This window comes from Misgurnus anguillicaudatus, chromosome 25 (assembly GCF_027580225.2).
Source record: "Misgurnus anguillicaudatus chromosome 25, ASM2758022v2, whole genome shotgun sequence".
NCBI lineage: Eukaryota > Metazoa > Chordata > Actinopteri > Cypriniformes > Cobitidae > Misgurnus > Misgurnus anguillicaudatus.
The window spans coordinates 10,349,810-10,368,691 of NC_073361.2; the positions used below are offsets into that span (position 1 = coordinate 10,349,810).

At 39.0% G+C, this 18,882-nt stretch overlaps 1 protein-coding gene across 4 annotated transcripts in view; it reads left to right on the forward strand.

Annotated features, from left to right (window-relative positions):
• The window catches only part of rreb1a (ras responsive element binding protein 1a), a 52,580-nt gene that overhangs the window by 3,774 nt on the left and 29,924 nt on the right, over positions 1 to 18,882 (forward strand). Inside the window, exons 1-2 of one of the 4 annotated variants that reach the window (XM_073863831.1) lie at positions 6,532 to 7,336; positions 16,878 to 16,967. The exons of 2 other annotated variants lie outside the window; for them this stretch is intronic. The gene's annotated coding sequence lies outside the window, so the exon portion shown is untranslated. Of the gene's footprint in view, positions 1 to 6,531; positions 7,337 to 16,877; positions 16,968 to 18,882 lie in introns of those variants that run through there. One more of the 4 variants, XM_055181607.2, reaches the window with a different exon arrangement.

Here is an 18,882-nt window from a genome sequence, read left to right on the forward strand (position 1 = left end):
GGTATTTGCTGAGAGTTCAAAGTCTAACCCAATGTCTATCACCGATGTGAAAGAATGTCACAATGGAGGAGAGGACAGGATAGGGAGGCAGGGCAGAGAGAGAGAGAAAAAAAAGAGTTTCCAGCAAGAGGAGATGAGAGGAAAGACAGGAAGTGAAACTTGCCTCTTCTCTGAGGTGGAGGGGGAAGAGATGAAGGAAGTGTACGAACAATAGTTAGTTAGCCGCTTGGCTGTCTTCCTTTCATTGAAATTCATAGCTTGATGACCCTAATGAATTTTTCACATTCAACAGTAGCATATTATCCTCCTCAAAACTTTGTCCTGCTTGTTCGTAAAGCGACACGACAGTTCATACGAGTGGAAAAGTGCGATCATAGCATGGAGCGAGTGATGTTCGACTCTTTTTCTGTCTCGGCTCTCGTTCTAAAGCCTGTAGCTTGCTTTCTCCCTCCCTGCCTGGCTCTCTCTTGCTGACTAAACAGTTTTGTCAGCTGGCAGTTGCTTGCAGGATTTGCGATAGCTTCTGGAGGCTGGGACGAGGGGGAGGGGTGGTACTCACAGGCAGCACTTGTTGCTTAGTGGAGCTGGCTGAGGGAGGGAGCGGGAGCGGGGAGGGAGGAGAGGGTGGAACAGACAGACCGAGGGTGGTTGTAGAAAGGGAAGAAAAAGAGCAACAGCATCGCCCAACCAGTTTTTGCATGAGAGGGAATGCAAAAAATACAGTTGCAAGTTTTACATAATCATGCTGTTTTTCTAAAAAATGATAAATGCAAAAGCATTAATTCTGAATCTAATGCGACTCGCTGCATGCGTCGCGTACAGTTTGATAGGTTTAGGAAGCCATGAGCTCTCTCCTTTCCCAAGAAGGGTATTTATGCTTAGTTAACAATACGCAATTGCGTGTATTTTCCACATTGGAGGACTTGCAGAAAGGCCTTGGTGTAAACGGTGCAAATCTGGTCTTATGTCAGATTGTAATCGAAAGCCAAGGGGAGTCTGTTTGCTTCTGTTCGCTCTGCAACACTGCCACTAGACCGACAACAAATATAGCCTGCAAGGATGAGCTGCCTTAATGACATCTTACCTTAGAGCTGCAGTGCATGCTGGGAAAAGATGTAATCCTGCGGTGCAGCTCAGCTAACATAAGATGTTGACAGCATCTGTTGTTGACATTTATGGTCATTGTTTTGCAAGTACCTTAGCATGTATTGTATGTTTATGATAATAATTAGTGGTAATTGCTTGGCCAAGTAAAAACAGGCATAGACATCATGTTGACGGGAGCAGGACTTCATATGCTTAGTAGTACCGTCTTGACACGCTAGCATAGTAAAAATTTCATCCAATTTTCTTTTTGCATGTCCCCTAAATGCAATACAATGGAGAGTTGTAGTGAAAGTTGTGCTGTACTGCTTCCTATTTGAAGTTGGCTCGTCTAGAACTAGTAATTAAAACTTCCCCCTAGCTGTTTATCCAGCGATGGATAAGGAACAGATAATTCAAGTGCATAACAACCTTCCCTGTCATCCTTGTCTTCTAAACCGAACCATACACGTAACCCATCCACACCCACACGCATAATGTCCTCCTGCCTGCGCTGAAAAGGTACTGTTGTTTATTCTGCAAACAGAGGACACGCCTCGTATCCACAGAGAATGAAGCGCATGCCCCTAGTCCTGCTGTTCCTCGGGCTTGTAAAGAAGTAGGCCACACACCTTCTTGCAGCTCTTGTGCAAACACATGGGCCTCTTTACCTGAGAGCATCCCTTTGCACAGCTGCTGGGAGCGTAGGGGGATGGGAGGATGAGATTACTGGACTGGCCTTGGGACGAAGGCGGAGACAGGGAGTGAGTGAAGGAGGGGGGGTCTGAGAACATCGAGTGAGGTTTGGGGAAGGGAGGCAGGAACTCGTGGCTTTGAAACTTCACTCGTGTTCCTTTTTTGTTACCCTTACTGAGGCCTTGACTAGTGATGGAATGAGGATCTGACAAACTTTTTGTCTTTATTTTAAAAACTTGTTTCTGCGAGTTTAGACGAAGTAGTTGGATGCGCTTTAGTACTTATTTCACACACATTCAGAACTACTTGAGATTCCAGTCAACACGGTCTGACTAAGAAGAATCATAAAGGCATGAATGGTTCCTAAAAGCCACACCTAAGCCAAAACTTAACTCCCATAATTCACCACAAAACTGTGACGTGCATGAAGTCATGTGCTTGCATCACACATTAGTGGTCAGAAGGAGAATCACACTACATGATGAGAGGTGATTTATTTTGAAACTGACTCGGCCACACTCATGCTGTTTACGGACATCAGCATTAGAAAAGATAGCAGATGTTGATAAGCTCGCTACTGTTTCCAAAATAAAAGCGTCTCACTGATGGAGCCGTGGTGCGAGGGTTGAATGGGTTTCTGAGGTGGGTGTTCGATTCCAGTTTAGAGCTGTGAATTTGAACGGCCAGGTGAAAAGGTAAAGGTGTGTCTGCCTCTGGTCTGGGGTTAATGGTACACTGTCAAGCTCCCATGGGAAACGTGGAGTCAATGGGGCAGGCTCTCCTGACGCGCCCCTGAGGAGAATGCACAAAAGATAGCGAGCATGGTTCTTTCTTCTCCTGAAACTGGGCCTTTCTCATCAGGGGCCGTGTACACAATGAGCAGACAGAAACGCTGCCCTCCTTCAACACCTACTTTACAGCAAGCCCGCACGTTTAGATATTTCTGAGGGAACCACCCAGAAGACATCTCAAAATGGTTAAATCTGTGAAGTAGTGTAAACTAAAAATAGGGTGAGTCTGGTGAAGCAGCATCTGGATTATATTTCACATCTACCCAAATGTTCTCAACACTGCAAAGTCTATTTTTTATTGCTTTACAAGAAAGTACATCATTCTCTCATGACATACAATAATACAAAATTACTTGAATTGGCAACACTAAAAAAAATTTCAACTTAAACTTTCACTTTAGTTTCACATTAGGTGAAAAGTTTTATGGAATTTTTTGTATTTTTTACGGTCAAACTTAAAGTAAAAATGTAGTGTACCAAATATTTTGATGATTTTAATTGTAATTTAAATAATATTTTATATAATAGTTATTTGGGTCAATGACGTGAAGTTAATTATTTTGTGTCCATATGGTTCAATTAAATGTAAAAGGGTTAAAATCTACAAATAAATTTGCAGATTACTTGCATACATTATCTTTTTTTTAAATTTCATTTTTATTTTAATTTGACAGAATATTTGGGGAATAATTGCAAACATGTCAATGTGGTGTAACCGGTCTGTGTCAATTGGTGTAACTAGTATTTTTTTAATTAAAATATAAATATATATTAATAAAAATGTGGAATAAAGTATAATAATCTAGTTTAGTGTAATATTATTTTTTACATACATTTTTACATCATTTGTCAAAGATTATTTAGAAAACAGAGCTGTTTTTAGCATATTTTAGGACAAATATTACAAAAATGCATTAAAATTTACATTTAGAAATAACTAATAAGATAATATTTTTAAAATATTATATGATTATGCTTACATGCCATCAAGGTGGATAAAATATTTAATATTTCTCATTCTTTGGCGGTTACACCATTTTAAATTTTCAGGTTCATTCAGTCTTAACTTTCAGAAAAATGTAATTTTTTATTGCATAAAATTAACATAAATATACTATGTGCATTGAAATAAACTTGATGCATGCTTTTAAACAAGTTTTTTTTAAAGATTTTTGAATTTCTCATTTTGGCAAACCATTTTTGTAACTAACCCATTTACATTTGTTCATTTAGCTTAACAAATTAAGTTAAACAATTTCAACTTGTTTTTTGAAAGTTAGGTCAACCTATCACAAGTAAAAACCTAAACTAGTAGGTTGAATTGACTTGTAAAACCAAGTTGTTTTAACTTCACGCTGCATTTTTGCAGTGTAGAATGAGAGAGCATTTAACATGTTGTCAGCATGCAAACAATAAGATTAGTCTACTTTTTCTTTGCATTGAGTGAAATGGGAGTGAACTTTGATCCAGATTATGACCTTGAAAGGTTTCGTTAGATCTACACCAGGTCAACAACAAATAAGACCAATTTATATAAATATAAAAAAGCAAGGCATGTTTCACCATTTCTTTACTAGACCAGACTCCCATGCATCACTTGTATTAAACAAATGTCACTAGTTTTGCTGGTAGGATTTCACTTTGTGGTTAAAAACAACAGCGTGTTTAATGTAGCCAACCTGTCTCTACCTGCTAACAAGATTACAAGTATGGATGAACAGTAACGGCCACATTTCAAAACATCTTTATCACAGTTAGTCATCAGAAAATGCTGTAGATGCTGTTAATTTCTTCCCTCAGCATCACTTACGACACTTCTGTCAAAGGAGTATTATCATTAACCAGAGGGTTTGATCTCTGCTTGTGAACTTTGTTACCGAATGATTCAGAAAAGGTAATAATAAACTTAATCAGAGAGAAGAAAAGATAAACCCCACTGTTGATTGGCTCCCAAGAAAACCAGATCAAGGGTCTATCTAAAAAGACTTTAACGTTTGCCGGCAACTCAGACAAAATGGCTGCTTTGCTCATCTTTGCTCCAACCACAAAATACTGTCTAGTAAAATTTAACTTATGATCTTCATAAAACCCATAAAAAATTTATTCAGGATCTACTGCACAGGCTTTAAAACTAGGCACTTATACTTTTGGATGATGAATCTTTCTTGATGTTTGAAGTTTGTTAATTTTTTATTTAACTATCACTTCACCTGTCTGATTGGTGTCTTAATGATAGTTGGCTTCGTTTGTGCTCTTTTGCATTGTTTTTGCCTTTCAAAACACCATAGATTTTATTAATTCACCTGATAAAATGGTTGTGTTTGAGCCTCTTGTCTGTATTTGTGATTCAACCGCCTGTTTCTTGCCTTTCTAAGGAAATGGCCTATCCCACAAGACTGAGTGTGAGCATGTTAGACTTCTGCTGAACAGGAAATGGTGGATACTGGATGTTTTTTCAGGTTTTCAAAATTATGATACGTTTTGTGTTTATGAATTGTAGGTAAATAAGAGGTTTCAGTCATTTTGCCAGGGAAAGAATGCTTGGTGACCCTATAGCTCCCAATCTCATCCTTTGTTACTGGTGGTAAACATTAAATACTTAAACAGGTCGTTGTCTTATAATCTCAAGCCAAATGAAAAAGTGTTTGGTGCTCTTCAAAATCATTAGAGGAAACCAGAACATTTTCCATTGTTGAACAATGCAACGGTTTCAGCTAAGCTTGTTTGCCTTTGTTTGAAAGTTGTAATTGTCCCTTCTTGCGTGTTTTAACCCCTTTTCATCCTTTGAGAACCTCAGTGGTTAAAGCTGTCACCCACCCACCAATCTGTACCCACTCTGGTGCCGGCTTACATCTGATGGGACCTTCTTTATCAGTCTGTGGGCAAACATTAAAGGGGGGCTATAGAGATGGAAATTAGGCCTTTGCGGCAACTGTAGCCAAAATGCTGGTGCCCTAACGCCTCTACAGAGTGTCAAGGAATTACAAAAGAGATTGGTTTGTAATGACCACCCCTCCTTTGAATGCTGCCATGCTTAAACTTGCTTTCATTTATGTATTAGCTGATGTCAGTCGGATCTGTCAATGAAGATGGGTTGAGTTGAATTGACTCTTAAAGGACAATGCACTGATGTTGAACTGTACGGACACTATTGTCATACAACGGATGCATTTGTGCACATTTGTCCATATTGTTGCAAATGGTCTGAGGAACACAAATATTGATAAAAAGTATATCTTATAGCAAGTTGCGTTGAATAAAAGTTTCTGTCAAATGCATGAATGTAAATGTAATGCATTTGGTTATACGGTTGAGCTACTTTTCCAGTTTGCCATTTGGTTTACAGGACAAACTGAATCAATCAAGTTTGGATTTAAAGTGAGAAATGAATTATCGTGCATCAGTTTCTTTGTTTACAGACGTTTGTAGGATGGTCAGCCTGATGCTAAACACCACATTTGAGAAAAAAAGCACTCAGGACTTTAACACTCTCAGCCTTCGAATTCTCTGAAGTTTCAACGCCTCAACCACCCCCTGTTCTACATGAATCGCTTCCTTGTAGGAGCGTGTCCTCAGGCAGCAGCCTATGTAGAGAGACCCTGCAAAGCAACTCTGGAGCTGTACGAAAGAAAAAAACAATGTGACTCTTATTTCACGCAGGGGAGGAGGGGGGAGGCAGTACGTGATGCGATGCTAGGGAGTCGCTTCAGCGTAGCCGAAAAGCCCTCCGCGTCAGCATGCGCTGGAGTGTGATGGATGACCCCTGCTGCAACCGCCGGCCTGGTTGTCACTCAGGCGGACGGCAATAGCCAACAGCTGGCAGGCCGGGCTGCGATTGGCTGAAGGGAGTCACACGGGCTGGGTTTTTGGGGGCGGGGTGGGGGGCTGCCGCTACGGCTTGATGTTTTGGCCTTGTACATCCCTGGTTTGGAGTTTAGGCCATGCAACGTTAGGCAAAAGCCAAGAGAGGACCAGAAGGGAGGGGATGTGCACAACCGATAAAGTGATTGAGCGAAAGAAAAGGGAGTGAGGGAATGACTGAAGATAGCATCAGAGCTCAGTACTAGGCTTTCACAACTAACTTTCTTCTTTGGGGAAGGAAAAAAATGAACAGCCACAAATCATGCATGGTCACCACATGCCTGAATATGTGTAGTGTGTGCACATATGAGCAGCAAGAGATAGTCTCAGCATCAGCTCCATGAAGGCTGTATTCTTCTTGGCTTTACAAAGAGCTCCATTATAGTATGCTGAAAAGGCATATTTGCCTAGTTCGACATCAGTCTCCCCTCCAGTCGTTTTACTTTTCGTAGTCTTCCAAACATATGATGGAAAACCTAGAGTGGCAGCTCGCCAGCCTCCAAACCTGACTGACTAGCACGTTATTTCGCAGCAGATCGCAATCTCGTGCAACTTTGTCTGTCTCTGTTAAAAGTAGCTTTAGACAATAACTGTGGAGCATTTGCGTTAGTAGTGTTTGTTTATTCGGTTTCGTTCACTTTGAACTTGGGAACAATTGCGAGGGAATCCCTTTGGGGAGTGTTGGTGCATTCATTGTGAAGTAGATACAGGATGTGTGTGCAACAGCATCGCGGGTCTCATTCAGGATGACTTGTAGGAGCTTGCTGGATTAGCAGGCCTGAAAGGCCTGGAGGTACCCTCACCCCACCTTCTCCTTTTCTCCACCTCGTCTCTTTGTGTTCTCAGGTGTATAGAGATTTTGGAGCGTATTTTATGAAACCTGCAACCACACCTACACCTCAACGGTGCGTAAAACAGAGATGTTATCAGCAGCATCTCTTCACTTGTATTGTGAGATTTGTTTTTTATGGTGAGGCACAGCGCGCTTAGTTTCTTAGCAAAGCCTTTATGTTGTGTTTTTTAGATTTTATTTGCTTTAAATCTTGCATTAACATTCATATCCATCTTTCACTTGCTTTGTGCCATAAATAAGATTTCATTGTAAAACAGGATTTCGGACCAGTGAGATTCGGATGCACTCGTCGTGATGATGTACTCGTGGCTGTTGAGATAGAAACCCATTAACATGAATTTAAATAAATTTAGTGCTTTCTCATATAGGGCCTGGTTAGGATGCTGTGCTATATAGGTTAAAAGTTCTGCATTTCTGAAGTTGGTCTACATCAGAAGTTGTGTAATGTTAGGGATGCAGTGATTAACCAGTTTCATTATTAACCGCGCTTTAAAATGTTACGGTTAAGAAATCATAAAGGTTTCGCAACACCACGTGTTTTTGGTTAACACACAAACCAGATCCACAAACCACCAAACGGCGCATGTGTCTTGGTGCAGGATGGTTGGCGCACTGTGTGACAAACTTAGGCAAGAGCATTTTGAAAGAATATGCACGCATCTTTTGGTTGTTCTTGAATTGGTTGCCTATGTGCGTGAAACAGAGCTACACTCCAATCAGGCGGTGCAGCATTAAAAAACTCCTGCCCACGGCTCGCGGATCAAGCCCGGGCGTGGTTCTGGTTGTCTGACTGACTTCAAATAAATACATTATTTTAGATATTTTAATGCAATTAATGAATTAATAGCATGAGTAGAGCTGCATGATTCTGTATAAAATGAGAATCACGATTCTTTTCCTTAAAATAAAGATCACGATTTTCAAGAACTTTTTTTATTTTAAAGATTTACAATCCCTGAACATTAGGTTAATAAACAAGATGGCAATAAAAAGCCCACACTCCAGAATAAGACCCTCTTTTTGGTACTAAAACAATGTAGGGTTCTTGTCAGACGTACCTGTGCATTGCTCTGCCTCACTTCTCTTTAGTTTTTTTTTGTTTCTTTCTGTCTAACTTCTCGGCAAAGCATCCACTGTATCGGTGGAGCGAGCACAAGCACATCTGGCTTGCGCAACACCCGATGTGACGTCAAGACGTCATTGCAGACACGGTTAGTAATTGCGTGTTGTCGCGAGAACTGCAGAGACTTTCCACTTTTGTAGAAATGCTGGATTAAGATTGTTTGGGTGATAGAAATGAGATCACAATCTTTTTACGATTAATTGTGCAACTCTAAGCATGTGTTAGCATGTTAACATTGCCAACCCTAATATTTACATTTTATTTATGTGTAATATTAAGCTGTCAAGATGACTCGCAGAACATGGTCCAGGATGAACCTGTATTATTATTCGTTTATTATCATTTTTACTAAAAAAAAAAATAATAGTAGATGTATTTTCATATTATTAAAAACATCACTAAAATGGATACATATGCACTTATTTTTGTTTCAAAAGGCAGCTATACTGTTTAGGTCAAAGCCAGCTAGGTTATTTTTTCCACCATGTTCCAAGTTCTCTACTTGCGTATAGGGCTGCATAACAACTAATCCCAACTAATCGTTTGCAGAATAAAAGTTTTTCTTTACATCATATATGTGTGTGTACTGTGTATAATAATTATGTATGTATAAATACACACACATGCATGCATAATTTTAAGAAAAAATGTTTTGTGTATATTAATTTTCATATTTATATATATATAATATAAATTATATATAAATATAAAAATGTATATACACATGCAAATATTTCTTAAATATATAAATGCATGTGTGTAAATGTATAACATTTTTATACACAGTACAAACACATATATGATGTAAACAAAAACTTTTATTCTGCAAGTAGTTGCGATTAGTTGTTATTCAGCCCTACTTGCGTCCAAAAGAATTGTAGAAAAAGTACACAAACTGAAAATACAAAAGACTTTAACAATTGTTTAAAAGTATGTTCATGTTATTTTTGTACATTAATTTTGTCAAATTAAAGGTATTGTTCACCCATAAATAAAAATTATGTCATCATTTATTCTCTCTCATATGTATTATCATGTTTATTTTTATAAACACAAAAGAAGCTCTTTTGATGATGGTAGACAACAGCTGATTAAACCATTGACTTCCATAGTAGGAAAACAAATATTAGTATAAATATTAAGAAGTATTGTGATAAATAATGAAAATATTATTTTGATAAATGATGTTAAGCACAGTTGACGGTACCCGAAGTCAATGGTTACAATCGGTGTGCTTGCCGTCGGTTGTCAGGGTATCTTCTTTTGTGTCGATCAGAAATAAAAATTCATACAGATTTAGAACAACATAAGGATGAGTAAATGATGACAGAATTTTCATTTTTGGGTGAACTATCTCTTTAATGAATGCATACTAATCTTACATAATCTTTAATAGTTGCATCCCTAGTTAGATGTGACTTTCAGATGTACAGGCCACAAAGATGTTTAACTTGTGCTAGTTACTGATGCTTAGCTGTGGCATCCAAGCTGTGTGCAGCATGAGGTTTGGAGAGCCCGCTGTGAGCCCCTGGATTTATGGAGCGAGCTGTCACTGTTGCCCCTCAATGAATGTTCCATTTGTTGCACAGATAGACAACTGTCAAAGGACAACGGCATGGGCCCGCTGTGTCCTTTCTGCCATAAATGTGCCACCCCAACCAGCACTGCTCACAGAGAGAGAAGGAATAAGTGAAAGTGGACTGTGACGGAATTTTTTTCCATGGATGAATCAAAAATTCCGAAACTCCCTTAAAAAAAGGCGCGTATTAGAAAATTGCATCCGGGTATAAATGTACACCTTTGTTTTGCTATTATCCCCATTCGGTGAGCATTACTTCAAGTGAGCCAGGCCATGCAAAACAAAAGTTGTCTGGAGGATCCTGCACGAACACGTCGACTAAATAAAGGAACGATCACCAGAAGAACAACAGGCGGGAAGGAAATTAGATGCCCTGAGACTCCTTTCACCCCATACATTACACCGTTTAACCACAGTAAGCCTGAGAACGACTGTATTCTCGCATCATTGTGATTCTTTTCATTCTAGGGTCTCGTTTCTCCCTCAAGGAAACATCTTAAAATGGCCGCCCTGTTTTGGACAGAGATATTCTGTGAGAGGGAGAGAGCTTGTGTTCACACACACACCATCTGTAATGAGGGGTGGACAGTGTATGCTTTTTCCAGGCAGCTGTCAATGGCACACTGATCTTTCAGCATGGACCCTGCATCTGCAGTCCTGCGTAACTCACACCACAGCTCTCCGCAGAAGGAAAACGAGTGCCAGTGTCTGTCTTGGCTTACAAGAACCCTTTCCAATGCTCTCCCTGTCAGTAAAACCAGTCTGTCTTTTGTGACACAGCGCTGTTCATGAGTATTTGCATGGATATGGAGATGAGTCGAGACTGTGCCGTCCTTTAACATCAGTCAGTCGCTCTCGCAGTACCCCACTGTGAAGTCCGCACCAAACCAAATTACCATATGTGCCATTTAGGCCCAAATAAAGGCGAGGAAGAGGGGTAAAGACTCATCCCTGTCGCAGGCACCTGTGAGGTGTGACAGCTGACTTGTCTGTTGCCAAGGACCCCTCATTTTGCATGCCTGTTTACATCATCTCTTAACCTCTGAAGAGCCAGGAACTACAGTGCCTGCACCACAGCTGGGGTTCCCCATCCCCCCTAAAACACCACGTGTGCAGCGAGAACCAGATCACACTTTGCATCTTTCCTATTTTACTATGCCCTTCTGAAAACCCTGCAAAGATTATACGTTTTTGTGTTCAGTTTAGAAACTGTTTTGGGTTGCATCTGAGATGTTCGCACAGATACAGAGCTGGTTTGCATAAAGCGAGCTCGGCCCCAGGGAGACGCAGCCAGAGTTGATTCGAAAATGAAAGCCACTTCCTGTGCAGCGCAACGCGGTGCCTGTTGACGTATGCTCATCTCAGGTGTTGAATGATATTTTGAAGTGATACAGTCAACCTCACAGGATGACGGCGATACGTACAACAGATACGGATGGTTTTAACCCGTCGCATGCCCAGAGCTCCGCAAAAGTTGCACTCATCATGTTTTCCATTTCATTAGTCACGTTACTGTGAAAAAGAACTCTGAAAACTGGATGTGGCGGCTCCTTATCGTCATTGCCAATATACAAGGCCAAAGTTGCATGGGAAGTAAAAAATTCTGAGTAAGGACTCGTTGAGAAAACAACCTGGGTTTGATGTGCAAACACTATTTTGTACTAATCCGAGCCCTCGGCTGTAAAAGGAACTCGAGCCTTACTGGAGTTTCCACATGTTGCCGCACACTAGACAGTCAGATGATTTTAGTTTTCTGCATCTTTTATATTTTTGTCACATTGCAGCCACTTCTGCTGTATGATTGAGGAATCTACATGCTTTTTTAAAATATAAGATGCCATCTCAAAAAGTACCATGGATGTTTTTTGGATATGGAACCATTGTAATAGAATGGTTTAATGATATTGCATAGTGCACAATATTGGTGCGATATTGCGATAGGAGAAATACTGGATGACTTAAAAAACCCTGACTTGCATTTCTTTCTGTCATTTAAAATCATTCTCGTATAACACAGGAAAAGGCATCCAAATTAGTTTAACTTTGGAAAAAATTGTTCTGCGACGTGACTATTGTAAATGCGCACATTGTGCTGTCGATGCTGAAACGATAAATCGTGCAGCCCTAGTACATGTGAATAATAATCAGAAAGTACTGTGCTATAAGGAATAGGGGTGTCACGGTTCTCCGAATCTTTGATTCGATTTCGATTCTAATGTCACGGTTCGATTCTCGGGGGGGGGGGGTACTTTTTTTGAAAGACAAAAAATGCTATGACATTATTATTTATTATTTATTTATTTATTATTATTATTATTATTATAATTATGATAGTTTCACATTAACATGCACATTGCGGGGTTTTCCTCACATGGGGGTTTGTGGGCTTCACTTTACGCGAGAGAGCTTGTACAGAGAGGATTCCTTCTTGCACGCACATGTACTTAATGCGCAAGTCTTGGACTCCTGGCACCTGAAATAAATCCAGCACGTCATAAGCAGCTGCGCTTCTCTCTGTCTCACGTGCACGCGCTCTCGCATTTGTTTGAAGTTCGAGGTTGTGACTTAATTTCGATCGATTTCGATTAGTGCTGCACAATTAATCGCATCGCAATCGCGATGTCAGCCTGTGCAATTATATGACAGCAAAATGTTGCAATTATATTAAATAAATCCATGTGTGGACTTGTTAACACAAACTTTCTGATAACAGTTTGATGATTTTCCTTGCTGTTTAAAAAAAGGCAGTGCATGTGTGGCATGGACGTTTGTGGCGTGCGTCGTCCGAGCGAAGATGGATGCAGAGGAGGTTGACAGTGATCTGGTAGCTAAAAAAAAACTCTACGTCTGTTGTATGGCAGTATTTTGGATTTAGGATTACTGACACCGAGCAGTTGCTACATCACGTGGCAATACGAAAACATTTCTAGTTTTACAAATTGGATTTTCCTTAAAACCCATCAAGTTGACTCATGATACCATTTATTATAATCGCACATCACAATATTAGCATGAATAACCGCAATGGGAAAAATTACCCAAATCGTGCAGCCCTAATTTCGATTTCAAAGCGAAATCGTGACACCCTTAATAAGGAATACAAATAAGCAATGGTTGCTTCATCGTACATTTATTGTAAGTCGAAAGAAACTTGTGCAGCTACTGTATGCGAATCAGCACTGCACGTTTTTTTTTATATGCGATAACTTGCTAAACAGTGTTATATACGATATGCAGTGCGATAATGCCTTAAAGCAACACTATGTAGTTTCCATGTTAAAATGACTTAGAGCTCCCCCATGTGGTTGAAAAGCGCAACAGTGCCTGGTATCAGACACTCTTCTGCAGGCAGGGGGAGGGGCGGGGCTGTGTGCTCCACCCTCCACCGCCACTTTCAGAGTGTGCTTGAAGCAGCTAGGAGGCTGCTCAGGTTGCAGCAACAGTACAATTTGTCCAGTTAAAAGTTGTTCTATCACTGAAAAAATTTTAGAGACATTATTTAAAGGTAAAAAAACTACATGGTGTTGCTTTAAGTTGTTTAAATTAAATAAAATTAATACACATTTAAAAACTAGAAGGCTGGATATACAAATACGTTTCACTTTTTTTCTGGGAAAAGAAAACAATTGCAAGTGCGCACTTTGCGATTTCGATGCTCAAATTATGTATTTTGCAGCTCTAGTACATGTGAGTGCGATAATACTTTTAAGTTTTTAAAATCGAATTAAATTATTATACATTTAAAATCTGAAAGCTTGATAAATAAGTTTTACATTTTTTCTGGGAAAAGAAATCATCACACTGTCTCGCCGGTCGGTCTGCTATCTACATTCATCTAAACCTTTGATTATACATATTGTTTTGAAATATTATAATAATATAATAACATTTGGTTATTGCAAACAATATGCACATTTGCGATTATTTCTAAACTTTCAAATGCAATATTCACTCTGTAAAAAATCCTTGTTACACATTTTTAAATTTTTTTATTTTTTGAATTAGCATAAGTCATTTCAAATAAAGTTACTTTAAAAGTTTAAGTGCAACAAGGATTTTTTACAGTGCACTTATGCATGTTGTGCATGCTCTGAAATATAGATTTGAACCTCTGGCCTAAAATTAAATATAAACTTAAATGACTATAACTAGAAAAAAAGTAGTAAGGTTGGCAGTGCTCTTGTGTGTGGCAGTCTAACTCCAGTAACTAATATCAGTCCTTCTGTAGTGTTTTGTGGGTGTACGGTCTGCATTGATAAAGATACCTCAGGGTGGTGCAGGTCCTAATACGTCCCCCCGCCCGTACCCCACCCCCCTCCCTCCCCCTCATTGTCCCTGGTGGTGTTTAGTAGAAACAAAGCCTGGGAGTGGGCAGTTAACACAGCCCAGTTCTTCAAGCAGCAAACACGGAAACTGGCCCGTCCCGTTTGTCTAGATTCTCATCTCTTTCTGCACCACCTCGCCTCCTGCTCTCATTCATCACTTTTCTTTTTCTACTTTTTCTTTTAAGCCCCGCGCCTCTCGTTCACTCTGTTCTTTCTCTGGGTTTTATCTCCTTGGTCTCTCGGTGTTGAAACTGATATTGCCGGGTGATGTGCTAGGCAGAAAACAGCGATATCTCAGAGCGCCAACACGTCGGTTCCTGCACTTGTCCGTGCCTGTCATCCGGCCCTGAAACAGAGCAGCAGCATTCTTTCACACACACACATTGAAATGCTAGTGCACACACACACACACACGGAGGTGGAGGTAATCACATGGTGTGCCTACACAAACAGGTTTAACCCTAATATGGATGCAGTATACCTGCGCTTACTAAATTGTTTTCTGGCATGCAGCTAATGGGTTGTACTTCTGACATGGTTTTCGCATCATTCAGCTGTTTAAACTCTTTTAAATATGTATTTAATTTTAACTAAAAAAGGGAATGGTATAGATTTTGGGTTGGCATGATGGTGTGTAAATGATGAGTATGGGTGATTCTCACGAAATCCAGACTTAAAAGGTGTCACATTTTTTAAAAAGCCCTTGAAGCCAATTTTTTTTTGCACATATAAGATTAAAGTCTGAACGTAGTACATCCATTATTTTTAGAGGATTTAAAAAATATTTCTTATAGAATTATAAAATTTTTTAGATTATCATTATCAAAAACTATCATTACCGCAACATGATATTACATTAAATATATGATTTACAAATTCATGTTTCGGTAATGATAACTAAAAAGTTGTGTAGGTACCATGACAAACAAAATTTTAACTTTTATCTGGAGAGGAAAAATAAGAACTGCTTACATGGTAGCCATCTTGAGTGTCACAGTCAATTATGTCCCTTCCAACAATTTTTTTGAAATGTTAGTTCGTTGAAGGCTTAAACAATGATTGAAAATTGTTGCGGAGGATGATAAAATTGGTCTTGGACACATTTATATTCATTATTATTGTCTCTAGATTTACCAATGATCATCAAATACCACATGTTTCTTTACTGTAAATGTTTAGAGTATAACATGCACTGAAGCTTTTTATTTTTGTCAAAGAACCCAAATCCAGTCATGGACATGTTGCGGTAATGAAAATTTTCCCCTTAAATTTGGAAAAACAACAAAATTGGTTCGTATGATGTCATTTGAAATCATGTGCAAAATAGTACATGAAGAGATGTTTGTAACATTTGTAACATTGTTTGTTGCATTTACTTTCTTATCAAAATGCTTCATGACACCTTATAAGTCTAATTTCGCTAGATCACCCGTATTCATATTTGGCTGAGCTATTCCCTTAAACAGTGGATTCGTATTTCGTGTCTTCACTTCATCTCTCTTTGTTTTTATCTTTACTGTGACTGTTGTAAATCCAGTAATAGTCGGTGAAGTCAGTATCATGTCATCATTACCAGAGCAATGTAACGTGGGGGATGACACACAAACTGGGTGTGTTTCATTGGGACATAGCTTAACATACACAATCACACACACACACATACACACACTGGTATGGGTAAAGACCACAGCAACCTAAAATGTGTGTCCTCCACCCAGGCCATTATACCTGCCTCTTTGCCTTTCAATTAGACAGTCTTACCAGCCATTAATCTGATAATCTCTGTCCTGTGTCTCTCATCCCTTCCTCCATCTCTCTCACATCTCTCCTCCGTCTCCGTCGCTTGTCTCTCCATCATTTTTCCATCCCCCATCGCCATTCAGGTTTGCTGTGAACTTTTTATGGTCATCTGTTTTGAGCTAGTTAAGTCTCTCTTGCGCTCTCTCTCTGTCTCTCTCTCTCTCTCTCTCTCTCTCCCGCATTTAAACTGACACACACTCCATCACCCACTCGTGCACGTTTCCTCTTCCTTTGAAAATCTCCTTCACAAAGAGGATAACTGTGCATGCTTAACTCTCCTCTTCATCTGTCTCTGTATCCATCTTGTCTGTGGCCAGCTAATCAATGTTAAATATGCCGAAAGTGGTTATATATGTGTGGTGCATTCATACATTTCATTATGTGTACTGGTGGGACGTTTGCATTGCTAGCCCAGTGCTTTGCCAAGATTTTAATTATCATCAAATTAACCAAAGTATTTAATAAGCATGCAATGTGTAAACTCTGAATGATGTCCGTCTGTTTTGATAACTAACTTGGGGAGAGTTCGGCTTGAAGTAAACTGCTGTACCATGAGCGCAGGTCAAACTCCAGTCATTGGAATTGAAACCGGAGGGATGGGCCGTTTCATAGGATTATGATTCAACACAGCAAGTTTTGCAATGGTTTTATTACTTTATAACAGATTTGAAGGTCAAAAGTCTGTGCCTCACTGTTTTGTAGTCCCGAAGGAAGTGTGTGTTTATAGCCATGCATATTAAACTTTTTCTCTGTGGTCTCCCTGCAGTGTGAGCACTGGTGTTGACACACGAGGCGCGCTGTCGTCCATCCTCAGCCACGAGCACCAGCAGCGTAATACAACCTCGTCTGAGGACGGGTAAATATTCCTTAACGTCCAATCCGATTCTGCCTTTACACGTAAACACCTCATAGCATCTTCGCCGCTTGCACGTGCAGCATGGATGACTGGCCTGCTTATAAACCTTGCTTTTATTTACTTCATCCTTTCATTCATAATACATAATTGCTGGTTTAGTCACAGCTTTAATGTTACGTCACACATTATACGTCTTTGGCTCGCATTCGTTCCCTTTGTCATTCATCGAAATGCAACCACCTCACTTTCGTACCGTGCATGCGGTCTGTTACAGCAAAAAAAGTATGGAAGCGTACTTTTAATTTAGGCAAATGCTGCCCATGTACAGCTCTCGGTTTTGTCAGGTTACACTTTATTACTGTTATAAACAAGCATGAAGACCTTAATCTGCTTTAGCTCATGAGATGCTTCGAAACGTTACCTGCACTTCGTTTAGGTATTGTAAGTGTACATATTTTCTGCATGAAGCTGGAATTTACTTTTGATTTACTCTTGTTTTATAATGTTGTAAACACGGGATGACTTGTGTTCAGGTGGGGAAGTAATGTACGTGTTTTTCCATCAAGATACAGGATGGAATTCGAAAAATGTATTTGTGATTGTTGCTATAAAGGAAAAGAATTTAAATAGATGTAAAGACAAAATACCAGACGAAGGCCGATCTTTACACTAAATGACTTCAATGAATTGTATTTTCTTTTACGCACTGACTATAGAAAAAGATAGCAGCTAAGATTACAAAACAACTATTTAGAGACCACTAAGCATGATTTTTTGCTAATAAACAACAAAAACATATTAGCATTAACATTCCTAGTAAGGATGGCTGCGTGCCGGTGAAAAGTCCATATATTATCATTAAGTTAGATGTCAGAGATAGAAAATGAAATGAAATAAAAAATAAAGTAATGAGAAAATAAAATGAATATAATATAAAATAAAAATAATATTAAATATTAAATAATGAAACCTCAATGTTTTATTTGCTAAATTAAATTAAAATAAAATAAATAAATAATGAGAAAATAAAATAATGAGAAGATAAAATGAGAAAATAAAATAATGAGAAAATAAAATAAAATAATGGAGAAAATAAAATAAAATAATGGAGAAAATAAAATAAAATAATGGAGAAAATAAAATAAAATAATGAGAAAATAAAATAAAATAATGAGAAAATAAAATAAAATAATGAGAAAATAAAATGAATATAATATAAAATAAAATAATATAAATTGTTATAAAAATAAAATATTATATAATGAAACCTCAATGTTTTATTTGCTAAATTAAATTAAAATAAAATAAATTAAAAAATATATATATAATTAAACGTTAAAAACATTGTGACACAATATCAGCACATTACAATTTAGTGTCTTATAGGAACACTAACAGCGCATTCACACGGGGCGTAAGCGTTGACGTTTCCCATTCACTTTTAATGGGTGACGTCAAGCGTTGGTGAACTGAATTGTGGATCCGTCTGCGCCCCATCATTGCCGTTGCTCGCGGCAGAAGTTGAACATTTCTCAATTTTTCGAACGGCAACACGAGCGTCAGCCAATCAGATTGCCTTATGCAAATAACCTAGGCAGAGCCACCCAATTATGTTTATGGAAGACCGGAGCATGTGCTGCGGCCACTGTGATTGGCTGTTGGCCACGCTTCAGCCAAGCCTTCCGTCAAGAGTTAACGCTTTCGCCCCGTGTGAATGCGGCGTAATTGTGCTGATTCATAAAAAATTTAATATTGGGTTATTTTGTAACTGTAGTACTAATTTGTAGAATCAGGACTTTAATATTTGGTTCAGTTCCCTGGTCTGAAACCAAACCCGATTGTTCCACCTGACCCCCCTTTACTCTCCTGTTTACATTATTTGTTCTGGACCGCGATACACTTGCCTCATCAAGCC